The following is a 25,898-nucleotide window of genomic DNA, read 5'->3' as shown; positions in this document are numbered from 1 at the left end:
TCATTTATTTCTGCTCTAAATTTATTTCCCTTCTACTGCTGGTTTTAGGCTTGGTTTGTTGTTGTTTTTCTAGCTGTTTTAAGTGTAAGCTTAAGTTGTTTATTTGAGATTTTTCTTGCTCCTTGAAGTAGGACTGTATTGTTATATAATTCCCTTTTAGGACCACTTTTGCTTCATTCCAAAGGTTTTGGACTGTCCTGTTTTCATTTCCATTTGTTTCCATGTTTGTTTTGTTTTTTTTAATTTCTTCTTTGACTTCCCGGTTGATCCATTAATTCTTTAGTAGCATATTGTTTAACCTTGATGTATTTGTGGTGTTTCTAAATTTTTCCTGTAGTTGGCTTCATTTTCAGAGCACTGTAGTCAGAAAAGGTGTGTGGTGTGATCTCAATCTTTTTGTATTTGTTGAGGTCTGTTTTGTGATCTAATATGTGGTCTATTCTGGAGAATGTCTCATGTGCATGTCTCATGTGAAAATAATGTGTATTCTGCTGTTTTTGCATGGAATGTTCTGACTATGTCTGTTAAGTCCATCTGGTCCATTGTTTCCTTGATGATTTTCTGTTTAGATGATCTCTCCATTAATGTATGTGGGGTGTTAATATCAATGAATTCCTTTATGTTTGTCATTATTTTACATATTTAGGTGCTCCCATGTAGGGGCATAAATATTTGCAATTCTTACATCTTCTTTTTGAATTTTCCCCTTCATGATTATATAATGTCCTTGTCTCTTTTTATAGTCTTTTTTTTTTCTTTTAAAGATTTATTTTAGAAAGAGGGAGCATGAGCAGGCAATGCAGAGGGAGAGGGTGAGGGAGAGTAAAGCAGACTTCCCACTGAGGGTGAAGCCCAATGTGGGGTTCAATCTCATGACCCTGAAATCTTGACCTGAGCCAAACCCAAGTGTTGGACATTTAACCAACTGAGACACTCAGGCACCTCTTTTCACAGTCTTTGTTTAAAAGTGTGGTTTGTCCGGAAAAAAAAGTATTGCTACTCTGGCTTTCTTTTGACATCATTTGCATGATAAATGTTTCTCCACCCCCTCTCTTTCAATCTGCAGATGTCTTTAGGTCTCAAATGAGTCTCTTTTGGGCAGGATATAGATGAAAAAATATATTTTTTTTCTTTTTAGATACATTCTAATTCACTATGTCTTTTGATTGAAACATTTAGGCCATTCACATTCAAAGTAATTATTGATAAGCATGCATTTATTGCCATTTTATTACTTGTTCTGTTGTTGTTTCTGGACATTTTCTCTTATTCTTTCCTGTCTTTGTCCCTTTTGGTCTCTCCTTTGCACTCAAAGAAGCGCCTTTGATATTTCCTACAAGGCTGGTTTAGTGGTCATGAATTCCTTTAGTTTTTGTTTGGGAAAAACAAAACAAAACTCTTTATCTTCCCTTTGATTCTGAATGAGATAGCCTTGTTGGATAAAGTATTCCTGGCTGCAGAATTTTTCCATTCAGAACTTTGACTATATCATGCCTCTTTCTTCTGGGTTGCCAAATTTCCTTTGAAAAATCTCAAGCTTGCCTTATGGGTTTTCCCTTCTAAGTTAAGGACTTCTTTCATCTTGCTGCTTTTAAGATTTTTTCTTTATCAGTATATTTTGGAAAGTTAGCTACAATACAGGTGTTGGCCTACTTTTGTTGATTTTAGTGGGAGTTCTCTGTATCTCTTGTATCTGGATGTCTGTTTCCTTCTCCAGATTAAGGATGTTTTCCGCTATTATTTCCTCATTAAATTTGCTGCTCCTTCTCTCTCTTCTTCTTCTGGGACACCTGTAATACGAATGTTAATATATTTAATGGAGTCACTGAGTTCCCTATGTCTATTCACATGTTGCATATTTCTTCTCTCCTTTTTTCAGCTTCATTAATTTCCATTATTTTGTCTTCTAGGTCACTATTTCTTTCCTTTGCTTCTTTCAGCCTGCTGTTCATTGCATCAAGCTTGTTTCCAATCTCATTTATTTCATTCCTCATTTGTGATTCTTTTTTTACTTTTTATCTCTGTTGTAAGGGTCTCCCCATGTCTTCTATTCTTTTCAAGCCCAGTGAGTATTCTTATGATTGTTGCTTTAAATTTTCCATCAGGCCCGTTACTTATATCTGTTTTGCTTAGAACTCTGGCTGTGGCCTCATCTTGTTCTTTCATTTGGGATAAATTCCTCTTTCTTGGCATTTTGTCTAAGTCTCTACTCTTCTCTGTGTTAGAAAAGGTAGTTATGTCTCCTGACCCAGAAAGTAATGACCTCATGAAGAAGTCATGTATTGCCCTGGGCCTGGTGCTTCAGGCAGTGTCTCCAGTATGTATAACATTCATTATGCTACTATGTTGTGGTTGGTTTATCCTTCAGGCCAGTCATCTGCAGAGGTTCTCCTTGCCTTCTGTGTGCAGTGTTAGGTCCCTAGTCTGAATGTGGTGTGTTTTAACTAGGTGTGCTCTGTTATGCTTGTGAAATGAGACCTGACACCAACTCCACCAGAACACTGGTCCTGCAGAACTCTATGGTTTGAAGACATGGTGTGGGAAGGGGTTTGTGCTGGTCTTCTATATTTGTTTTGATTATAATCAGTTCAATATTATTTGAAAGTTTCCCCTTCTTATGAGGTGGCTTAGCATTTCTGTTTCAGGTTAACACTCATAAAGCAAAAACTTCAAACATTTTAAAAATTTGCAGTTTCCTTATTGAGGCTTATAGAATCATGAATAAGTGCAATCATTTTTTTTTTCAGTTGCCTATCAGCATTAGTTGGGCTTTCATCATTTAACACAAACCTCAAATCATTTCTCAATTTAAAGACACAATATTGGAAAAAAATAAAAACAAACACAAAACAAAACAAAACAAACAAACAAAAAAAACCTTCTCATACCTGGCTCTATTTCGGTGATTCAATCTTTGTGCATTTAATGTTACCTATGCATTTTATCTCTTTTGTGTGAATATTTCTGAGTAGCATTTTAAGCAATTTCAAGCAAAACTCAAAGCTGACAATATAGTCAGTCTCCATGAAAAATAAGCTCTCTAGTTTAGGGGATGAAGGGAAATATACTAATAGTTATATCACACTTTTGATGTGACACCTGTTCTTGTTTCATTAAATTAATGCTAATAGACATCATAGATTCATTTCCTTCATCTTTTCCTCACTTTTCTTCCCTTTTGTAACATAAAAGCTTCAAAAATATTTGGGTAATCACAAAACCATGAGTGGGCTATTTTTTTAATTTCCTCATCTCAAGCTATTTTAGGTTGATGAATTCTATTGTGGGTTTTTTTTTTTATTTAAAATTCAAATATAAAGAAATGTGTGAATAACAATTTTCATATTATTGACACACTATCATGAATATTTGGAAAAATAAATAGTTTACACGTTTTTTTATGGGACTGTAATGGTGACTTTAATGATAAAAGCATCTCTGTAGCTTGAACTGTGCTCTTTGAGAAAACTTGAGCTAAGATAAACAAAAAAAAATACATCACTTAAGGAATACAGAAGAATCCAAAATATTTGGAGATAGCTCTTAAGACATATTTGACATTTTCTATATGCATCCCACTTGAGGCAATCAGAAAGAAATGGAGACATAGTATGTGTTAAAACAAATGTTGCTGATAAACAGGTGTGTATAATTAAATTTCCAGTAGAAATATGAAGAAACTTGTGAGCACTGAGGGGAAATGTTAAATACAAACAAGCATAATTTTTAATTAAATTATTAATATTATTTTACTTATGTAATAAATAATATCAACTTTGCATTGAAAAACAAATATATGAACTACAGTAGCATAACCTCAATATTATATTTAGATATAATCCAATTATAACTAACAACTGCAATAAACATACATATAAATATTGTCTTATAAAAGCAAATTTGATGTATTATTTTTGTACTTTCATTCATAGAATCCTCCCAACTAGAAATATCAGGTGTTCTGAAAAGTCACCACTGATTCCTCAAAATTTTTGCTAATGAAGCATTGATAATCCAAATACATAATTATCAGTTCTATTAATCTACGTAAAAAATGTATGCTTCTATGAAAGACATAATACTAAAAATTCAGTTGGATGAGGCAGATTAAGTCTTTTACTTTGCCTAAATCCTCATCATAAATTTTGCCTTTGAATTGTCAAGAGCTCTTAGAAAAATAGATCAAATTTTTCACCTTGTGCCTGTGGAATGTTATGAATATTGGCAGGAAAGATTGTGTCTAGACCTGGAAGAGAGAGGAAGATAGAATATTGCATTTGAGTGAAAGAGGTTATAAAATTTTTCTGGATCCTTCTTTGAAACAAATTAATAAAAGGTGATATTTTATTAAAGGTCACGTACCAATTAATCAGGTTACATACTTTCTCCTTTGGGGAGGATGAGTTAACAAGATAGAGTCTTAACAGGAATCTCTTCTCTTAATGTGTAAAGGTGGAATATGGAGAGGAATCATCAGTAGTCCTTCCAATCCTGAACACGCTTTTCCACTCTTTCTGTCCTATTAACCTATTGATGTTAAAATTTAAGTTGGTTTTAGAAGAGCAGACATTTATTAAAAGTTTCTGTCTTGGGGTACCTGGGTGGCTCAGTCAGTTGAGTGTTCAACTCTTAGTTTCAGCTCAGGTCATGATCTTAGGGTCATGGGATTCAGCCCCATGTGAGGCTCCATGCTGAGCATGAAGTCTTCTTGAGATTCTCTCCCTCTCTCTCTCCCTCTACCACCCCCATTCATGCTCTCTCTGTCTAAAATAAATAAATCTTAAAAAAAAAATTAAAGATTTTATTTATTTAGTTGTCAGAGAGAGAGAGAGCACAAGCAGGAGGAGTGGCAGGCAGAGAGGGAAACAGGCTCCCCATTGAGCAAGAAGCCCAATGGGGGACTCAATCCCAGGACTCTGGGATCATGACCCAAGCCGAAGGCAAATGCTTAACCAGCTGAGCCACCCAGATTTTCTTTAAAAAATTTTCTATCTCAATGGTACTGCTGCTACTTTAACAATCTCCATGGGACTTTATGAATATCAGTTAATTTTAATAAGATGAGAAACTTAGATTTCCAAAGGCTTTCTACTTATTAAGAAGATTTTGACAGGGTTTCATCTTTACCTGATTTGCATGTTCTTGTGTGTGTGTGTGTGTGTGTGTGAGCCTATGTGTGAGACTCTTATTTTAATGTATGAACATTTCCCAAATTCCAATATGGGAAATGGAATAATAATGGAATATAATAAAAATGTAACATATTTTATATTAATGTATTATATCTGAAACATGAAAGAAAATAAATTGTTATGACAATGAGCATCTATACTGCCAAATCCTTTCCCACCTCTCAAATTATATGCAACTCTCAAATATATTCAAAATATTAAATAAGGAGAAAATGAGAGTACTGAGTTTTGGTCCTCTCTGGCCCTCATTGTTATTTATACTTATTTTAATAAAATTTGTCAATTTAAAAAGATTATATGCCAGGCCCATAGGAAGCTTTGAGGTTGCCATGCTGTCTTAACAACAAATAAGAAGCTGAACAGATTGAAAATCAATAACTCACCTTAGTTTTATAAGAAGGGAGGTCACAAAGCAAACCACTGACTATATAATTGGAGAGACAGACAGGCAAATATAGATAATCACAGCTTACCAGAGAAGAAACATCCCATAACCAGTGCTAGGAAGGGAAACCAGACCACAATTGACAAGTAGCTAGAGGCTCAGAGTAGATTCATCTAAGTGTTAAAAAATCCACAGGGACCCTCCACACTTTGTTGAATTTTACCTCATGGAGCTCTAACCAGTTATCATAGCCCAAATATGAGAAAAATCACCTCCAGATTTTTCCAGCATATGGAAGGGAAAATGAACCATTTAAAATGTTCAATTATTCTGTGCTTCTCAATAAGAAGCCTTCAGAGGAGACTAATTAACCTGTGCCTACTGGGTTATTATCAGAGCCTAATTGGTCAGGGGGAGGGGAATTATCCAACTATATGTGGCTAGCCTTCTACATAGAGAAATAGAAGTGCCCTACTTCAGCCCCCCTTCTAGCCTTCTATATGAGGGAAGGGAAATACCCAACTCCAGCCTACTCTAGCCAACCTGTTCCACTGAAGGAAAGGAAGGGGGGGGAAAAAACCTCATAAGCATATATGAAGCTTATAGTCCAGAGGACCGGTTCACTTAAAGACTAAGACCTAATCAATAGTAATACAGAACATTTCCAACTCTGACACCTCATTTCCACATTACACAGGCTATTCACAGTAGTTCCTTTTACCCAGTACATCATGTCTGGCTATTTGAAATTGGAGTTGGACAAATTGTAAACATTATATTGGTAACTCTAGGGCAACCACTGGAAAAGTTTTGTTTTTTGTTTTTTTTTTTAAGTGTAACATATAGGCTATGAAAGGAGAGGAAATGGAATCATATTAAATATTTGATTATAGTCACAAAAGACTAAAAAAAAAGGAAGATAATTAAAAGAACAAAGAGCAAAGGCAACAAATTAAAAAAATATAATAAATGCTGTAGTTATTTATCCAACTATATCAATAACTGTTTTGAACATCAATGACATAAGTGTACAATTAAAAGACAGGGATTGTTAGAATGGATCTAAAATCAAGACCCAAATGTATGTTGTTTACAAAAAACAAACAAAAAACAAAACAAAACACTATCAAGTAATATAAGATAAAAAAGTAAGTGGAAGGAGAAAAAAATATCATTCTAATACTAACCAAAAGGAAGTGGGAATAGCTCTATTAATTTCAGATACAGCAACTTCAAAGAAAGAAAAGTTACCAGGAAAAAAGAGGAGCACCACGTAATGGTAAGGACATCAAATCTCCAAAAAGACATTGAAGTATATGCACCTAACACCTTTGAAATATATGCACCTAACAAGAGTGTCAAAATATGTGAGGCAAAAACTGGGTGCATAGAACTTTGAGAAGAAATAGGTGAATCTACTATTAGTATGTAAACTTAACACCAGCTTATCAGAAATGGACTGATCCAGCAGGCCGAATATCCATAAGGAAATAGTTAAACTCAATAACAGCATCAATCAACAGATATGATGAACATCTGTAAACTATTCTATCCAACAATAACACATTCTTCTCAAGTTCTTTTGGAACATTCACTAAGAACACATTTTGAGCCATAAAACACCTTTTAACAAATTTAAAAGAAGAGAAATTGTACAAAGTCTGCTCTTAGATAACCATGGAATTAAACTAGAACAATAACAAAAAGATACCTTGAAAATCTCAAAATACTTGAAAATTAAACAGCTTACTTCTAAGTAACACAAAGGTTAAAGAAGAAATATTAGGAGAAATTTTTTTTTTTTGAAATGAAAATGAAAACACAATTTACCAAAATTTGTGGGATACAGTGAAAGCAGTACTTAGACATTTTTGGCATCGAATGCATATATTAGATAAGAGGAAAGATTAAAATCAATCATCTAAGTCTCCACCTTATAACTAGAAAAAGAGAAAATTAAATCAAAAGTAAGCACAAGAAATAAATAGAGTCATAAATAACTAGAATTAGAGCAAAAACTAATAAAATTGAAATCATGAAATCACTAGAGAAAATCAACAAAGCAAATGCTGGCTTAAAAAAAAAAAAAGATCAGTAAAATGAATAACTCTATATCCGGACTAACTAAAAGGGGGTGGGGGAGGAGACACAAATTACTAATATCAGAAACAAAAAAAGGGGACATAACTACAAGTTTCATGAGATTAAAAGGATAATAGAGGAATAATATGAATAACTCCATACCCACAAATTTGATAACCTAGATCAAATGGACCAATTTCTTAAAAACACATCAGCCATAACTCACAGAAAAAATTGGCAATCTGAATATGTCTGTATCTACTAAAGAAATTCAATCAGTAATTAAATAACCTCCCAAGACAGAAAAAAGCGTAAATGGGTTCAGCAATGAATTCTACCAAACATTTAAGGGAGAAATTATACCAACTCCCTAAACTCTCTTTCAGAAGATAAAAGCAGACAGAATATTTCTTATCTCATTTAATGAGGCCAGCATTATCCTAATACAAAAACAAAACAAGGCAAAACAAAACAAAAAAACCAAAGGCATAACAAGAAAGTGCCAACCAATACCTAGCATGAACATAGATGCAAAAATCCTCAATAAAATATTAGCAAATCAAATCTAAGAAAGTATAAACAGTTATATATCACAATCAAGTAGGACTTATCCCAGGTATGCAAGGCTAGTTCCATGTTAAAAAATCACTTAATGTAATTATTCACAATGACAGGATAAAGAAAAGAACGCAATCATATCAGTAGATGCGGAAAAAGCATTTGACAAAATCCAACACCCATTCATAATACAAATTCTCAGTAAATTAGGAACAGAAGGGAACTTTCTTTTTTTAATTTTATTTTATTAATTAACATATAATGTATTATTTGTTTCAGGGGGTACAGGTCTGTGATTCATCAGTCTTACACAATTCACAGCACTCACCATAGCACATACCCTCCCCAATGTCCATCACCCAGCCACCCCATCCCTCCCACCCCCTCCAATCCAGCAAACCTCAGTTTGTTTCCTGAGACTAAGAGTCTCTTATGGCTTATCTCCCTCTCTGGTTTCATCTTGTTTCATTTTTCCCTCCCTTTCCCTATGATCCTCTGTCTTGTTTCTCAAATTCCTCATATCAGTGAGATCATATGATACTTGTCTTTCTCTGATTGACTTATTTCACTTAGCATAATACCCTCTAGCTCTATCCATGTCATTGCAAAGGGCAATATTTCATTTTTTGATGGCTGCATAATATTCCACTGTGTGTGTGTGTGTGTATATATATATATATATATGTATATATATATATATAAACCATATCTTCTTTATCCATTCATCTGTTGGTGTACATCTAGTCTCCTTCCATAGTTTGGTTATTGTGGACATTGCTGTTATAAACATTGAGGTGCACATGCCCCAGAGAGGAACTTCGTAAACTTGATAAAGAATATTTACAAAATACTTCAGCTAACATCATGGACAATGGTATAAGCTCAAAACTTTCCTAATAACATTGGGAATAAAACAAAGAAAATTCTTCTCACCACTGCTTTTCAACATCACACTAACACACTGGAGTCCTAACTAATGCAATAAGAAACGAAAAGCAGGTATAAATATTGGGAAAGAAGAAATACAACTCTTTTTGTCCACAGAGGACATGGTTATTTATGTAGAATATCTGAAAAAATCAACAAAAAAAACAATGGGAATTAATAAACAATTATAGCAAGATTGCAAGATACAAGGTTAGTACCCAAAAATCCATCAATCCCCTTCATACCAGCAATGGTAAAGTGGAATTTCACATTAAAATACACATGCCACTTATATTAAAATCCCCACAAATGAAATATTTAGGAATAATATGTAGAAGATCTATACCAGAAGAACTACAAAAGTCTGTTGAAAGAAATCAAAGACCTAATAAATCAAAAGATAGTCCATGTTCATGGATAGGAACCAGATGTTGGTTCCTCCCAACTTTATCCATAAATTCAATCCTGAACAAATTCTCAGCAAATTACTTCATAAATATCAACAAACTGATTCTAAAGAAATAATGAAAACAACAACCAGAATTTAAAAAGGGACCAACACCTGGAACAGACACCTCAAAGAAACACAGCAAATAAGCCCAGGAAAAGATGCTTTACATCATATGTCATCAGGAAATGTAAATTAAACCAATGAAATACCACTACACTTCCATGAAAATGGCCAAAATCCAGAATACTGACAACACCAAATGCTAGCAAATATATGGAGCAACAGGAATTCTCATTCACTGCTCATGGGCATGCAGAATATTATAGTCACTTCATCTTAAACTAATGATGTACTGTAAGTTGGCTAATTGAATTTAAATTTAAAAAAGACTTACATTAAGTTTAAAAAAGAAGAAGAAGAAGAAGAATGTTACAGTCACTTGGGAAGAGAGTTTGGCAGGTTTACACAAAAGCCTGCATGTGAATGTTTATTGAAGCTTTATTAATAATTGCCAAAACTTGTAAGCAACCAAGATGTCATTCAAGAGGTAAACAAATAAAATGTAGTACATCCAGAAAATTGAATATTATTCAGAGCTCAAAGTAAATGAGTTATCAAACCATGAAAAGACACAGAAGAACCTTAAATGCATATTAATAAGTGAAAGAAGCTGCTCTGAAACAGCTACCCTACTATATGATTCCAACTATATGCCATTCTGGAAAAAGTGAAACTATGGAGACAATAAAAAGAACAGTGGTTTCTGGGGTTTGGGAGTGGGGAAACATAAGCTAAGCACAGAAATTTCAGGGCACTTAAACTACTGTGGAAGATATTATAATGGTGAAATCATGTCATTATACATTTGATCAAACCCAGAGAATATACAACACCAAGAGTGAACCCTAATGTCAACTAAGACTCTGGGTGATAATGAAGTGTAATGTATGTTCATCAATAGTAAGAAATGTACAACTTTGATAAGAGATGTTGATAATGGGGGAACCTATGCATGTGTGGGAGCAGAGGATATGTGGGAAATCTTTATCTTCCACTCATTTTTGCTGTGAACATAAAAAAATCTCTAAAAAATAAAGTCTATTTTTAAAAGTGTTTAAGTGATTACTTGATTGTACGCGTACACAATTTTGTGCAGTTGAAGGTACTAGCATAGCAAAAACTTGTAGAATTCTGCCTCAAGGATTATAATAATAATAAAAAAGTAACCATCTTTTTGCCTTTGTCTCACCTCCCATGATGATCTATCTATAGAGAACACAAACCAGTATTTATTGGCCATCTATTGCATTTAGAATTTAACAACATTAACAAATGTCTTATTTTTCTCAGAATGGCTTGCAAAACAGAAACTATTTTATCAACTATAAACTAGTTGCAGCATGACTGTGATAAATTATGAAAAGTGACTTACCATGATTTCTGATATTTAATCTATCATTATTATTATAACTATCATGATTTTTTTGCATCTGGCCTCTGAATTACCCTACTTAACCCCTGCCCTTAAAAATGGGAGATGTCTATGGATAAGTCTAGTTCAAATATGCCATGAAGCAAGGAATATTATAGGGATTACTTAACTCATTTGTTATTTAGTGTGTAGGTGTTAGTTGAATACTATAAGCCTTACCAATAAGAAGGCAATGCAATTATGAGAAACTATAAATGAGAGGGAGAAAAAAAAAAAAAAGCTCGTTTGTCTTACATTAAAAGGTTTATATGCAAAGGGTAATGATAAAGTTTCCCGTGATTAAAGCAGTAGAACAGTCTAAGGTAATATTGTTACATGGTTTCTTTTCATGCCTTTTTAACAAAAATGAGTCAGATAAAAAGGAGAGAAATTGTAAAAGAAGATTATCAGACCATGACAAAAAGTAAGAAAAGAACTAGAATTTTTCTGAAACTCTGAATTCTAGACCTTTGTGTATGTTTTAGTATCTGCATAGAGAGAAACAGGCATTTAAAAAAGCTATTTTGTCTTGTTAAAAGGTGTGTATTCTTTGGGGGGTGGAGGAAGATGGCAGAGGAGTAGGAGACCTGGATTTCATCTGGTCTCAGGAATTCAGCTGGATAGGGATCAAACCATTCTGAACACCTACGAACTCAACAGGAGATCAAAGAAAAGAATAGCAACAACTCTCTGAAAAGTGACCACAATCTGGAAGGTAGGACATGCGGAGAAGTGAATCCGAGGCGATATTCGGGAGGAGAGGTGGCGGGGGAGGGGGCCTCCGTCAGCGAATACCAGCAAGTGATAGAGCAGCAGACCACAAAATCGGAACTTTTAGAAGTCGGCTCCGCCGAAGGACATCGCTCCAGTGGCTAAGTGGGAGGTGGAACCCTCACAGGACAGTGTGGTCTCAGGACCTCAGGGTCACCGAAAGACTGGGGGTGCCTGAGTGTGGCAGAGCCACCAGGTATCGGAGAGAGGAAGCTGGCTGCAGAAACAGAGCCAAGGCGTGGGCTCTCAGCTCGGGGTTGCCATAAACCATGATTCGGGGCATAGCTGGGCCACTGCTCCTCCAGCAGGGACCCAACAAGCGGCAGATCCGGGGAGACACCCCTTCCTCCCCCGGGAGGAGAGGCGTGGGAGCGCACTGCAGGGATCTGCTGGGTTTGGAGACTCCTCACAGGGCCGGGTGCCAGAGATAGAAATGATGGGTCACAGGCCAGGTGAGCACGGAGTGCTGCCGGAGACCAGGGAGACAGGAGTGATTGACTGCTTTCCTCTGGGGGTGCACTGAGGAGCGGGGCCCCAAGTTCTCGGCTCCTCTGGGTCGGATATTGGGAGGCCACCATTTTCACTCTCAGCCTCCAAGCCGTACAGAGAGCTTGCAGGGAACAAAAGCTCCCGAGAGCAAACCCGAGCAGATTACTTAGCCTGGGCCGGGCAAGGGCGGGGCAATTCAGCCTCCAGTGAAGACAGTTGGGAATCACGGCAACAGGCCCATCCCCCAGAAGATCAGCAAGAACAGCCAGCCAAGACCAAGTTTACAGATCAATGAGAATGGCAGAACTCCAGCGCTAGGGGAATAATGCACATAGAATCCATGGCTTTTTTACCATGATTCTTTAGTCGTTCAAAGTTATTTTTTTTTAACTCTTTTTTTTTTTAATTTTTTTTCACTTTTTCAACCAACATCTTATCAATACCTTTTTAAAACACATTTTTATTTTTTCATTTTTAGAGTCATATTCTATCCCTTCATAGTAGTTACCCTTATTCTGGCATAAGTTGTCCTCTCTTTAAAATTTTGAGATAGCTTCTTCTAACAGATCAAAATATACCCTAAATCTCTACTGTATGGATTTGTTCTACTCTCCTGCCTGATCACATTCTCTCCCTTTTTTTTCTTTTTCTTTTTTTAAATCTTCTTTCTTTTTCCAAACAACTTCTTATAAATTCCTTTTATAAAATTTTTTATAATTTTCAACTTTACACTCATATTCCATGCCTTCATCATATCAACCCTTATTTTTGCATATATATAACTTTTTCATTCTTTAAAATTTTGAGAGGCACTTTCTTCTAACAGACCAAAATACACCCAAAATCTAGTGTATGGCTCTGATCTATGCACCAGCCTCAGCCTGATCATATTTAATCATATTCTGTTTTTTTTGTTTTGTTCTGTTTTTGTTTGTTTTTATCTCTTTTTCTTTTTTTTCCTTTTTCTTTCTTTCCCTTTGTTTTCCGATTTGTTTAGAGTATATTTTCTGGGGACATTGTTACCCTGTTACCATTTTGTTCTCTCATTAATCTATTCTCCTCTGGACAAAATGATAAGAAGGAAAAAATCACCTCAACAAAAAGAAGGAGGTAGTACCGACTGCCAGGGACCTACTCAAGATGGACATTAGTACGATGTTGTATCTAGAATTCAGAATCATGATTTTAACGATACTAGCTGGGCTTGAAAAAAGCATGGAAGTTATTAGTGAAACCCTTTCTGGAGAAATAAAAGAACTAAAATCCAACCAAGTCAAAATCAAAAAGGCTATTAATGAGGTGCAATCAAAAATGGGGGTGCTAACTGCTAGGATAAATGAGGCAGAAGAGAGAATCAGTAATATAGAAAACCAAATGATGGAAAATAAAGAAGCTGAGAAAAAAAGAGATAAACAACTACTGGATCATGAGGGCAGAATTCGAGAGATAAGCGATACCATAAGACGAAACAATATTAGAATAATTGGGACCCCAGAAGAAGAAGAAAGAGAGAGAGGGGCAGAAGGTATAATGGAGCAAATTATAGCAGAGAACTTCCCTAATTTGAGGAAGGAAACAGGCATCAAAATCCAGGAGGCACAGGAAAGCCCCCATCAAAATAAAAAAAAAAAAAGGTCAACATCCCAACATCTAATAGTAAAACGTACGTGTCTCAGAGACAAAGAGAAAATCCTGAAAGCAGCTTGGGAGAAGAGATCTGTAACCTACAAGGGTAGAAACATTAGATTGGCAACAGACCTATCCACAGAGACCTGACAGGCCAGAAAGGACTGGCAGGATATACTCAGAGCACTAAATGAGAAAAATATGCAGCCAAGAATACTATATACAGGCAATACAATGGCACTAAATTCCTATCTTTCAATAGTTACCCTGAATGTAAATGGGCTCAATGCCCCAATCAAAAGACACAGGCTATCAGATTGGATTAAAAAACAAGACCCATTGATATGCTGTCTGCAAGAGACTCATTTTAGACCCAAAGACACCCCCAGATTGAAAGTGTGGGAGTGGAAAACCATTTACCATGCTAATGGACATCAAAAGAAAACCGGGGTGGCAATCTTTATATCAGACAAATTAGATTTTAAACCAAAGACTGTAATAAGAGATGAGGAAGGACACTGTATCCTACTTAAAAGATCTATCCAACAAAAAGATCTAACAATTGTAAATATCTATGCCCCTAACATGGGAGCAACCAATTATATAAGGCAATTAATAACAAAAGCAAAGAAACATATTGACAACAATACAAAAATAGTGGGGGACTTTAACACCCCCCTCACTGAAATGGACAGATCATCTAAGCAAAAGATCAACAAGGAGATAAAGACTTTAAATGACACACTGGACCAAATAGACTTCACATTTATATTCAGAACATTGCATCCCAAAGCAATGGAATACACACTCTTCTCTAGTGCCCATGGAACATTCTCCAGAATCGATCACACCCTAGGTCACAAATCAGGTCTCAACTGGTACCAAAAGATTGGCATCATTCCCTGCATATTTTCAGACCACAATGCTTTGAAACTAGAAATCAATCACAAGAGGAAAGTCAGAAAGAACTCAAATACATGGAGGCTGAAGAGCATCCTACTAGAGAATGAATGGGTCAACCAGAAAATTAAAGAAGAATTAAAAAATTCATGGAAACAATACCTCAATATCAGAAAACCATCTATGAAAACCTACAGCAAATGTCTTACTCAATGGTGAAAAACTGAGAGCTTTCCCCCTAAGGTCAGGAATGTAGCAGTGATGTCCTCTATCACCACTGCTACTCAACATAGTATTGGAAGTCCTAGCCACAGCAATCAGACAACAAAAAGAAATAAAAGGCATCCAAATCAGCAAAGAAGAAGTCAAACTCTCACTGTTTGCAGATGATATGACACTTTATGTGTAAAACCCAAAAGACTCCACCCCAAAACTGATAGAATACAGGAATTCAGTAAAGTGGCAGGATATAAAATAAATGCACAGAAATCAGTGGCATTCCTATACATCAACAACAAGACCAAAGAAAGGGAAATTAAGGAGCCGATCCCATTTACAATTGCACCCCAAACCATCAGATACCTAGGAATAAATCTAACCAAAGAGGCAAAGATTCTGTACTCAGAAAACTATAAAATACTCATGAAAGAAATTGAGGAAGACACAAAGAAATGGACAAACAGTCCATGCTCATGGATTGGAAAAACAAATATTGTGAAGATGTCAATGCTACCTAGAGCCATCTACACATTCAATGCAATCCCCATCAAAATACCATCCACTTTTTTCAAGGAAATGGAACAAATAATCCTAAAATTTGTATGGAACCAGAAAAGCCTCTGAATAGCCAGAGGAATGTTGAAAAAGAAAAGCAAAGCTGGCGGCATCACAATTCCGGACTTCCAGCTCTATTACAAAGCTGTCATCATCAAGACAGTATGGTACTGGCACAAAAACAGACACATAGATCAATGGAACAGAATAGAGAGCCCAGAAATGGACCCTCAACTCTATGGTCAACTCATCTTTGACAAAACATGAAAGAATGTCCAATGGAAAAAAGACAGTCTCTTCAACAAATGGTGTTGGGAAAATTGGACAGCCACATGCAGAAGAATTAAACTGGACCATTTCCTTACACCACACACAAAAATAGACTCAAAATGGTTGAAGGACCTCAACATGAGACAGGAGTCCATCAACATCCTAAAGGAGAATACAGGCAGCAACCTCTTCGAACTCAGCTGCAGCTACTTCTTCCTGGAAACATCTCCAAGGGTAGGAAAGCAAGGGCAAAAATGAACTATTGGGACTTCATCAAGATAAAAGGCTTTTGCACAGCAGAAGAAACAGTCAACAAAACCAAAAGACAACTGACAGAATGGGAGAAGATATTTGCAAATTACCTATCAGATAAAGGGTTAGTATCCTAAATCTATAAAGACCTCATGAAACTCAACACCCAAAGAACAAAGAATCCAATCAAGAAATGGGCAGAAGAGATGAACAGACATTTTTCCAAAGAAGACATCCAAATGGCCAACCGATACATGAAAAAGTGCTCAACATCCCTCAGCATCAGGGAAATCCAAATCAAAACTTCAATGAGATATCACCTCACACCAGTCAGAATGGGTAAAATTAACAAGTCAGGAAATGACAGATGTTGGCAGGGATGCGGAGAAAGGGGAACCCTCCTACACTGTTGGTGGGAATGCAAGCTGGTGCAGCCACTCTGGAAAACAGTATGGAGGTTCCTCAAAAAGTTGAAAATAGAGCTACCATATAATCCAGCAATTGCACTACTGGGTATTTACTCCAAAGATACAAATGTAGGGATCCGAAGAGGTATGTGCACCCCGATGTCTATAGCAGCAATGTCCACAACAGCCAAACTGTGGAAAGAGCCAGGATATCCTTCGACAGATGAATGGATAAAATAAATGTGGTATATATATATACAATGGAATATTATGCAGCCATCAAAAGGAAGGAGATCTTGCCATTTGCAACGATGTGGATGGAACTGGAAGGTGTTATGCTGAGCGAAATAAGTCAATCAGAGAAAGACATGTATCATATTACCTCTCTGTTATGAGGAATTCTTTTTTTTTTAAGATTTTATTTATTTATTTGACAGAGAGAGACAGCGAGAGAGGGAACAGAAGCAGGGGGAGAGGGAGAGGGAGAAGCAGGGTTCCCGCTGAGCTGGGAGTCCGATGCGGGGCTTGATCCCAGGATCCCGGGATCATGACCTGAGCTGAAGGCAGATGCTTAATGACTGAGCCACCCAGGCGCCCCAGCTATGAGGAATTCTTAATCTCAGGAAACAAACTGAGGGTTGCTGGAGTGGGGGATGGGGTGGGAGGAGTGGGGTGGCTGGTTGATGGACACTAGGGAGGGTATGTGCTATGGTGATTGCTGTGAATTGTGCAGGACTGTTGAATCACAGATCTGTACCTCTGAAACAAATAATGCAATATATATTAAGGAAAAAAAAAAAAGATAGCAGTAGGGGAAGAATAAAGGGGGGGGAAATCAGAGGCGAGACAAATCATGAGAGACAATGGACTCTGAATAACAAACTGAGGGTTCTAGTGGGAGGAGGGTGGGAGAATGGGTTGGCCTGGTGATGGGTATTAAGGAGGGCACAGTCTGCATGGAGCACTGGGTGTTTGCACAAACAATGAATCTTGGAACACTACATCAAAAACTAATGATGTAATGTATGGTGATTAACATAACAATAAAAATTTTTTAAAAAGGTATGTATTCTTTGACAGAAGTCCAATGATTTAGAACTGAAAATAAATGATATTTATTGCAGTTCAACCCCCAATATCTCTAACCTTAGATATATCAGTCACTGGGTTGCAATTTTCATTATTTCTAATATTAAAATATAACCTCATTTACCTCCAAGAGTTGCTGAGTAGATCAAATGAGATGATCATGAAAGCACGTATTAAATAACATATGTGGATGTATGATCCCATGTATATTGTTATTTTTACAGTAGCTTCAAATCCATAATTCAGTCTTGTTTGAAGTTCATAGTGTTGATGAGGTACCAAGAAATATCCTCAAAATACTTGCAAAAAATATCTCACGCTCTAAGGAGTGTTAACCTTGCACCAGTTCATTTCTTTATTTTATTTTATTTTATTTTATTTTATTTTATTATGTTAATCACCATATATCACATCATTAGTTTCTGATGTAGTGTTCCATGATTCATTGTTTGCATATAACACCCAGTGCTCCATTCAATAGGTGCCCACTTGAATACCCATCACCAGGCTAACCCATCCCCCCACCCCGCTCCCCTCTAGAACCCTCATTTTGTTTCTCAGAATCCATAGTCTCTCATGGTTCATCTCCCCCTCTGATTCCTCCCTCTTCATTTTTCCCTTCCTATTATCTTCTTCTTTTTTTTTTTTTGACATAAAATGTATTATTTGTTTCAGAGGTACAGGTCTGTGATTCAACAGTCTTACAAAATTCACAGCGCTCACCATAGCACATACACCCCCAATGTCTATCACCCAGCCACCCCATCCCTCCCACCCCCCACCACTCCAGCAACCCACACCAGTTCATTTCTAATTGATCTTTCTATTTAGTAAAAATCCCTTTCTTAGTGATCCCTTCAAGCATCTTATAAAATATGAGAAAAATTCCTCTCATGTAGGCTTTTCAAGTGTGAGCATTATGTAATCCTAATGAGCAACTTTCTTCTATGTTTCCCTTTTGATTTTACCAGAGACTTAACACTCCTCTAAGTTAACAAGATGTCTGACAATGTGTAACCTGATGCTTTGTTTAGCATCGTTTAATTGGTAGCTTTCCTGTATTATTGATCTTTGTATGAGCACAGTCAACTTAGTATAGCCATTCTAGTTTGGAAAAAAGGTTTGTAAAAGGGTTGCTTAGGAAACAACCAACACAATTATAATGTTTTATTTTTCCATTTTATTTTAGGATTTGGATCTTTTACAAAACACACAGAGCTAAAAATTAGCTTGAATCAACCTAGACTATAAGTAGATGATAATTAAATGCAAATACTCTTATCTTAAACCCATTGATTAAAGAGTAAAAGGCATAATAGTGGGGGTTAGAGAATGATTCGAAGTAGAATACTATGTCTATTTGCAATTTTAGCCTTTGAATGCAGTGTCTACATGTTCAATTTTGTGTTAACTTTAGTTTTTCTTATAATGCTTGGACTTTGGTATGTCATCTATGTTTTTTTGGAGAAATTATATTTTTTAAGATTTTATTTATTTATTTGAGAGAGAGAGAGATGAACACTGGGGAGGGGCAAAGAGAGGGAGGGAGAGAGACAGAGAGTGAATAGCAGACTCCCCTCTGAGCACAAAGCCTGACACAGAGCTGATCCCAGGACCCGGAGATCATGACCTGAGCTGAAGGCAGACGGTTAACCAATTGAGCCACCCAGGTGCCCAATAGAGAAATGATGGGTTTTTTTTGTTTGTTTTTTTGTTTTTTAAAAAAAAAACATTCTTTTTTTTAACTTTCTTTTTTTTTTAAGATTTTATATTTATTCATGAGAGACAGAGAGAAAGAGAGGCAGAGGCAGACGGAGAAGCAGGCTCTCTGCAGAGCAGGGAGCCCATTGCGGAACTCAATCCCAGGACCCTGGGATCATGACCTGAGCTGAAGGCAGACGCTTAACCAACTGAGCCACCCAGGTGTCCCGAGAAATGATGTTAAGAGAACCTTAAATAAGCATAAAATTTAGGTTAGTTTTTTTGTTTTTTGTTTTTTGGGGGTTTTTTTTTGCTAGGCAGGGAAAAGTAGAAACACAATAGTGATACTTTTTCAGGATATGAGGACAAAAATGTAACCCGATTTTTTATAATTTTATGTATTTAGAGAAAGAGAGATAGCATGAGTGGGAAGGGCAGAGGGAGAGGGAGAATCTCAAGCAGGGTCCATCTGAGTGTGGAGCCCAACAGGGTGATGAATCCCATAACCCTGAGATCATGACTGAGCTGAAACCAAAGTCCAAGACAACTGACTGCACCACCCAGGCACACCTAACCTGATTTTTAGTTCATATAAATAGAGTTGTCTGTGTGTTAGAGAAGTCAACATTATGGGTTAGTCTTATTTTAGCATTTGTGGAAATATTACAACAGCATCATTTACTGAGGTGTTTTTCTATCTTGTTTTGCCTTCTAGGTCAAATAACTAAATTTTTTTTGTAGCTGAAGTAACTCAGTCAGGAAGATAATGGTCTTACTATTTTACCTGAATATATACAGAGTCAATATGTGTCTTAATACAGTCGACTGTTGTTGAGAAAGAGATTATCATATTAAGTGACTGGATGATTAAAGGGAAATTAGAAATTTGCACCATTTATCATTTGATTTATGTTTCCCAAAATAAAAAAATAAAAGTCTCTTAAAGAATGAGATTTATTCTAAGTTAATTCTGCTTCCTAATTTGAACTGGTTATTTCCTAACATTATATTAAGTGGTCATTGCAACTGCTGATGACTAGTGCATAACCTAGAACAATACATTTCCACTTCATTAAATTCCTATAGGTGATAAGCTAATTTAACCTAACATAATTCACATACTTGCTGGACCTAATTATCTTATGAATACAATCTGTACATATAAACACCTGCAGTGCTATAATTAGAAAAAATATCATCAACTAATTGAATAAAAGTAATTTTCCCCTTCATTACACAGTAACTGTCTTTGTTAATTAATCATAGTGTGGCTTAAAGCACTACTAAAAATATTAATACCATTAAATTTTTCCTGCACCTGTGATTTGAACATTGGACATCAGGTCTCTGAGTCTTATGTCATTTAGGAAGTACATTGTGCTTGTTAGCTGGAGAATGAATGGAAACAGCAGGTACCTAACACTCTGCACCCATTAACTTCTATGGTTGGTGCAACCACTTAAAAGGAAGACCTGAATAGGCAGCAAAGTAGGGTGATCAGGGAAGCATAGTTCTATTTTCCTAATGAAAAAATAATGATATTTTGTTTATTCTGACATTAACAATTACATCAGTAGTGCTGCCTTAGTTAAGACATGACTTGGGTAAGGCATTTCTCAGAAGGTAGTTTTAGAAAACTCTATAGAATTTAAATGTTATATTCTATAGAATGAAAGTGTTTTCCTATTGGACTTTCTTTGCCCTGTGTTTGGTTTTGATCCAGATGCCCTCTCACCAGAGCTGAGTGTACATTGGAGTCCGGTTTGCCTGATGAGTAAGAACTACCACCTATTGTACCTGAGGCTCCTTTGTATGTTCTACGAAAAGCAGAGAATGGGAGAGAGAAGCTAGATGTATTCATCTTGTGCTTATTAACATGGTATCCTACCATAATTTTTTTTCTTTAGAATACTTTTTCAGAAGCTAAGGTTCCAGAAATGTTGCCCACAATTCTAAGTGCTTTTATTTTCCCATTTAGAAATGGAATTGTTCCTGCAAACAGCTTACTCTTATGGAGCACCTGTAAAGACACATCGTGATGATTGGAGTGAAAATACTGAGAACACATTCTATCTGCTTACCATCTACCTACCTACCTACTTATGTTATCTGTGTACCTAAATTGATGGCTTCCACTCAAGCCATTAAACTTGCTATTTCTTCAGACTTCATTAATTATTTATAAGCCAAGCACTCAAAAATTAAAAAACTTTCTGTCATCCTGCCAGTGAGGATGTAAAAGAAGGTTTACTCTTTTCTTATTGTAGATCAATTCTTTCTAGCTTAAATCCTTCCCATAAAAATATTGGTATGACAAACTACCTGGGCACTAATTTTGCCTCCTGGCTAGCCTTGGAGGAGGTAATCAAGGGGATGTGAGTGCAGTTTGGCCCTTGAGCTGGACCCAAACAACCAGAGGAAGCTCACCCCCTCGCTTCTCCTTGGAATACGTGCTTTGCTTATTGTGCCAACAGTGGGAGCTGAGAGAGTAAAGGGTTGTCCAGACCATCAGGATGGTATACATGACTGAACTCAGTTAAGGCCTCTATAGAAACTTTTAAGATTTGGTAGTGTGTGCCTAGGGTTGGGGAGGGGGCAGTGGAGATCTCTTCTTGCAGCCACCTAAAATAAACCTCATAACTAAGTTCCCTTATTAAAACTGCCACCTACCGTGGAAGTTGCCTGCCTCTTTTGTCTGTCTCTCTTTGCCCTCTGTGTAAGGGGCCAGTTTGCAAACTAACAGCTAGAGAATAATTTATCTGTGTATAGAACAAATAGCTGTGCCAGCATTCTACCCTGAAAAACTGCAGTCAGGAAATGGGTTAAAAAGTATAAGTTTTTAAGAAAACACAACTGTGTTACAAACATTATTCAGGATCAGTAACTTTTATATCAAAGTGCTTTATTTTACATGTAATGCAATTTGCATGTAATATTTCATTTTATCTTTACAGCAATACTCTAAAGATATAGCTCAACAGTGTATTAGGTACCTTGCTAGAATTTTATCATAGTAAATTATGGAATTACGGCTTTTAAGTTTAAGTAAATTCCAAAACTCTATGTTTTTCCACTTGTATCTTGCTGCCTCATGTCATATTTGCAAATTTTTGATAAGATCTTATAGTATGTGTATGTACATTTATCTCCTTATAAAAACTATATGTGTTAACAGTAGTATAAGTAAGCACATATACATACACATCCATGAATGTATTCACACAGATTTTTCACACAGATTTACTAATTTTCAAACTGAGGTATGAAGTTAAGTTCATCAGTCTACAATGGTATAATTTCTTCCCAGAAGAAAAGAGAGATTGTTACACTAGTTGATAAGTTGATAACTTAATTATTCATAGTACTAAAGATAGTTTTTTAAATCAGTGGAAAATAATGCTAATTTTGCCTTTATTAGATATTAAAACATGGTTGACACATCAAAACTACTTTTTAAATTGATGCAATATGGCTTTCTGGCAAGTTGTATTATATTATTTGCAATTACAGGGAAATTTTTAAATAATGCAATTCATTGAGACCATGTTCTGTCTTTACTTATAAAATTGATGACGCTTGGTTTAAGTAAAAAAAAATATACAGAGCTCTGGGGTAATTCTGCAAAGCAGTTATGAACATCAATGAAAATAGTCCTTTTGCAGACTTAAGGACTTTCTATTTTTGTTGATATAGATAGCTAATGCTTCTCAGAGTACTTTTTTTCCCCCACATGAGAAGAGATATACATTCCTCCTAAAGACAGCATATTATTCAACACATCAAATGAACATTTTCTCTAATTTTGCCTGCAATTCTTGCTTTTTTTTCCCCTTTAGTTTCAAGTTATGAAATAGTCTGAGAAAAACCCAGATATTGGATCCAGATGGACTTGTATCCAAATCAAAATCCTAACTACATAAGTCACAAGGCAAAATTCTGTGAGATAGTTAACTACTTCTATCTTTATTTCCATCATTTTACAGAAGGGGTAATAGTTTACAGGACAATATATGTTTGTTCTGTTTGGGAATCCAAGACAGGTGAAGGCAATTTAGTATTACTGGAAGAGTTATAACTCTAAATCAAGGGAAAAATTACTACATTCTACTGCGTAAGGGTTAAAAAGTTGTATTTTATCCTTCTGATCTTGTGGGCTAGTATAAATTGAATTAATAAGCATTTACTATGGAACAGGAAAGTTAAATTATTTTTTTTTTTATGATTGCATGAGTTTACAGCAGGAAAGATAGTGCACAAGTATTAAAACAAGGGGAAGAATTTAGAGCAAGACAAACCTGTCTTGCCTTGCAAATTCTACAATTTATTAGCTATTTGCCATTGGGCAAGCTACCTTAGAATGAATATCTTCAAATATTAAATGAATTTCATACCATCTCATTTCATTACAGGGTGCTTACAAACATTAAATTATGATTGATAATATTAGTATTTTCTCTGTACCCTACACATGCACACAAAAATACATATATAACTTAAGCCTCTCCCATTAGCACAGATATTGTTGATTCTATTTAGTAAGATGAGGCATGATTGCTTGTGGAAGTGCTATGGAATTAGATGAAAACAATCACTGTCTGCCATTTACCTAAACTTTTCCATGCATATTTTGTGAGGTCATAAAAAAAAAAAATTGATGACAAGACACTTCATCTTTCCTAATCATCAATTTTACTTGTACAAAAGTAAAAGCATCTTTCATTTCCCCTTTACCTTTATGTATAGTGAAAAAGAATGAAGGATTTCAGAGATAAGTTACACACTTAATTTATCCTTAAAATGCCTACTATTTATACTTCTAGTAATACTATTGCTAACCTTGAATTAACTCTGTCTACCTTATTCTTTCCATTATCTCTAACCCAAAGTGATGTTCACAAGATCCCCAAGTGCTAAAAACAAATGTGTAATTTATTATCTTCCTTTTAGTTAAAATAAAAAAGCAAGTCTCTGAATTGCTACTTAAAGGACACCATATTAAACCAGCCATCTAATGCTTGACTGTTTTTTTGATATTATCAACTAGCAGTTAAAAATGATATAGTTGGACAACTAAAACATAGGACAGGGCACCTGGGTGACTCAGTCGTTAAGCGTCTGCCTTTGGCTCAGGTCATGATCCCAGGGTCCTGGGATCGAGTCCCACATCGGGTTCCCTCCTCGGCGGGAAGCCTGCTCTCCCTCTCTCACTCCTGCTGCTTGTGTTCCTGCTCTCGCTATCTCTGTCTCTGTCAAACAAATAAATAAAATCTTTAAAAAAATTAAAAAATTAAAAAATAAAACATAGGACAAATCAACACAAGACCACATTCCTTTCAATTCAAAAAAATATCCTTGGTAATTGGATAGAAATGAGATGAACATAATGTGAAGAATTTATTTTCTCCTCCACAGAATGGTGTTTATCACTTAACTACATTATTTTTCAAGCTTAATTCAAAATTACACTTTTGCCTTACCATGAAACAACATTTCTTGTCATACAGACATGTCCAGTGCCTCATAATTTTTACAACTCTTTTCTAAAATACGGAAACTTTATGGCCAAGAATTTGACAACTTAGATTTAAAAAAAGAAAACTGAAACACAAAACATACCAGAAATAGAAAAGAAATAAATATTTGAATAGCTCCATATTAGCTAAAGATGTAATGAATGCAATTTTTAAAATTTTCCCCAAGAAAACTCCTGATGCAGATGGCTTAAATGATGAATTTTTCCAGTATGTTAAGGAAGAAATCAGGAAAACTTTATACAAGCTTTTTCAGAAATGGAGAAAGATGGATGGCCTGCAGATTCATAGGCTTGTTTTTAGGTACATACTTTTAGGGCAAAAGTTCAGAAATTAACTTTTATATGTTTAATCACCTATGTTTCATCACTGAATCAATGGATTTATAGACACTATCATATTTTTGGATCCTAATTATACTATCAAATATACAGTTGACCCTTGAACAACACAGGTTTGAACTGTATGGGTCCACTTAATACATGAATTTTCTTTTTTTTGAACATTTTATTTTATTATGTTATGTTAATCACCATACATTACATCATTAGTTTTTGATGTAATGTTCCATGATTCATTGTTTGTGCATAATACCCAGTGCTCCATGCAGAACATGCCCTCTTTAATACCCATCACCAGGTTAACCCATCCTCCCACCCCCCTCCCCTCTAGAACCCTCAGTTTTTCTCAGAGTCCATAGTCTCTCATGGTTCATCTCCCCCTCCGATTTCCCCCCCTTCATTTTTCCCTTCCTGCTATCTTCTTTTTTTTTTTAACATATAATACATGAATTTTTTTACAGTATGGTACTGTAATATATTTTCTCTTCCTTATGATTTTCTTAACATTCATTTCTCTTATTTACTATAAAAATACAGTATATAATACATACAACATACAAAATATGTATTGATCAGTTGGTTATGTTGTCAACAAGGCTTCCAGTCAACAGTAGACTATTAATAGTTAGGTTTGGGGGCAATCCAAAGTTATACACAGATTGTCAACTCTACAAGGGTCAG

This window comes from Neomonachus schauinslandi, chromosome 13, assembly GCF_002201575.2.
Source record: "Neomonachus schauinslandi chromosome 13, ASM220157v2, whole genome shotgun sequence".
Classification (NCBI taxonomy): Eukaryota; Metazoa; Chordata; class Mammalia; order Carnivora; family Phocidae; genus Neomonachus; species Neomonachus schauinslandi.
Note: the sequence above shows the minus strand (reverse complement) of the source record.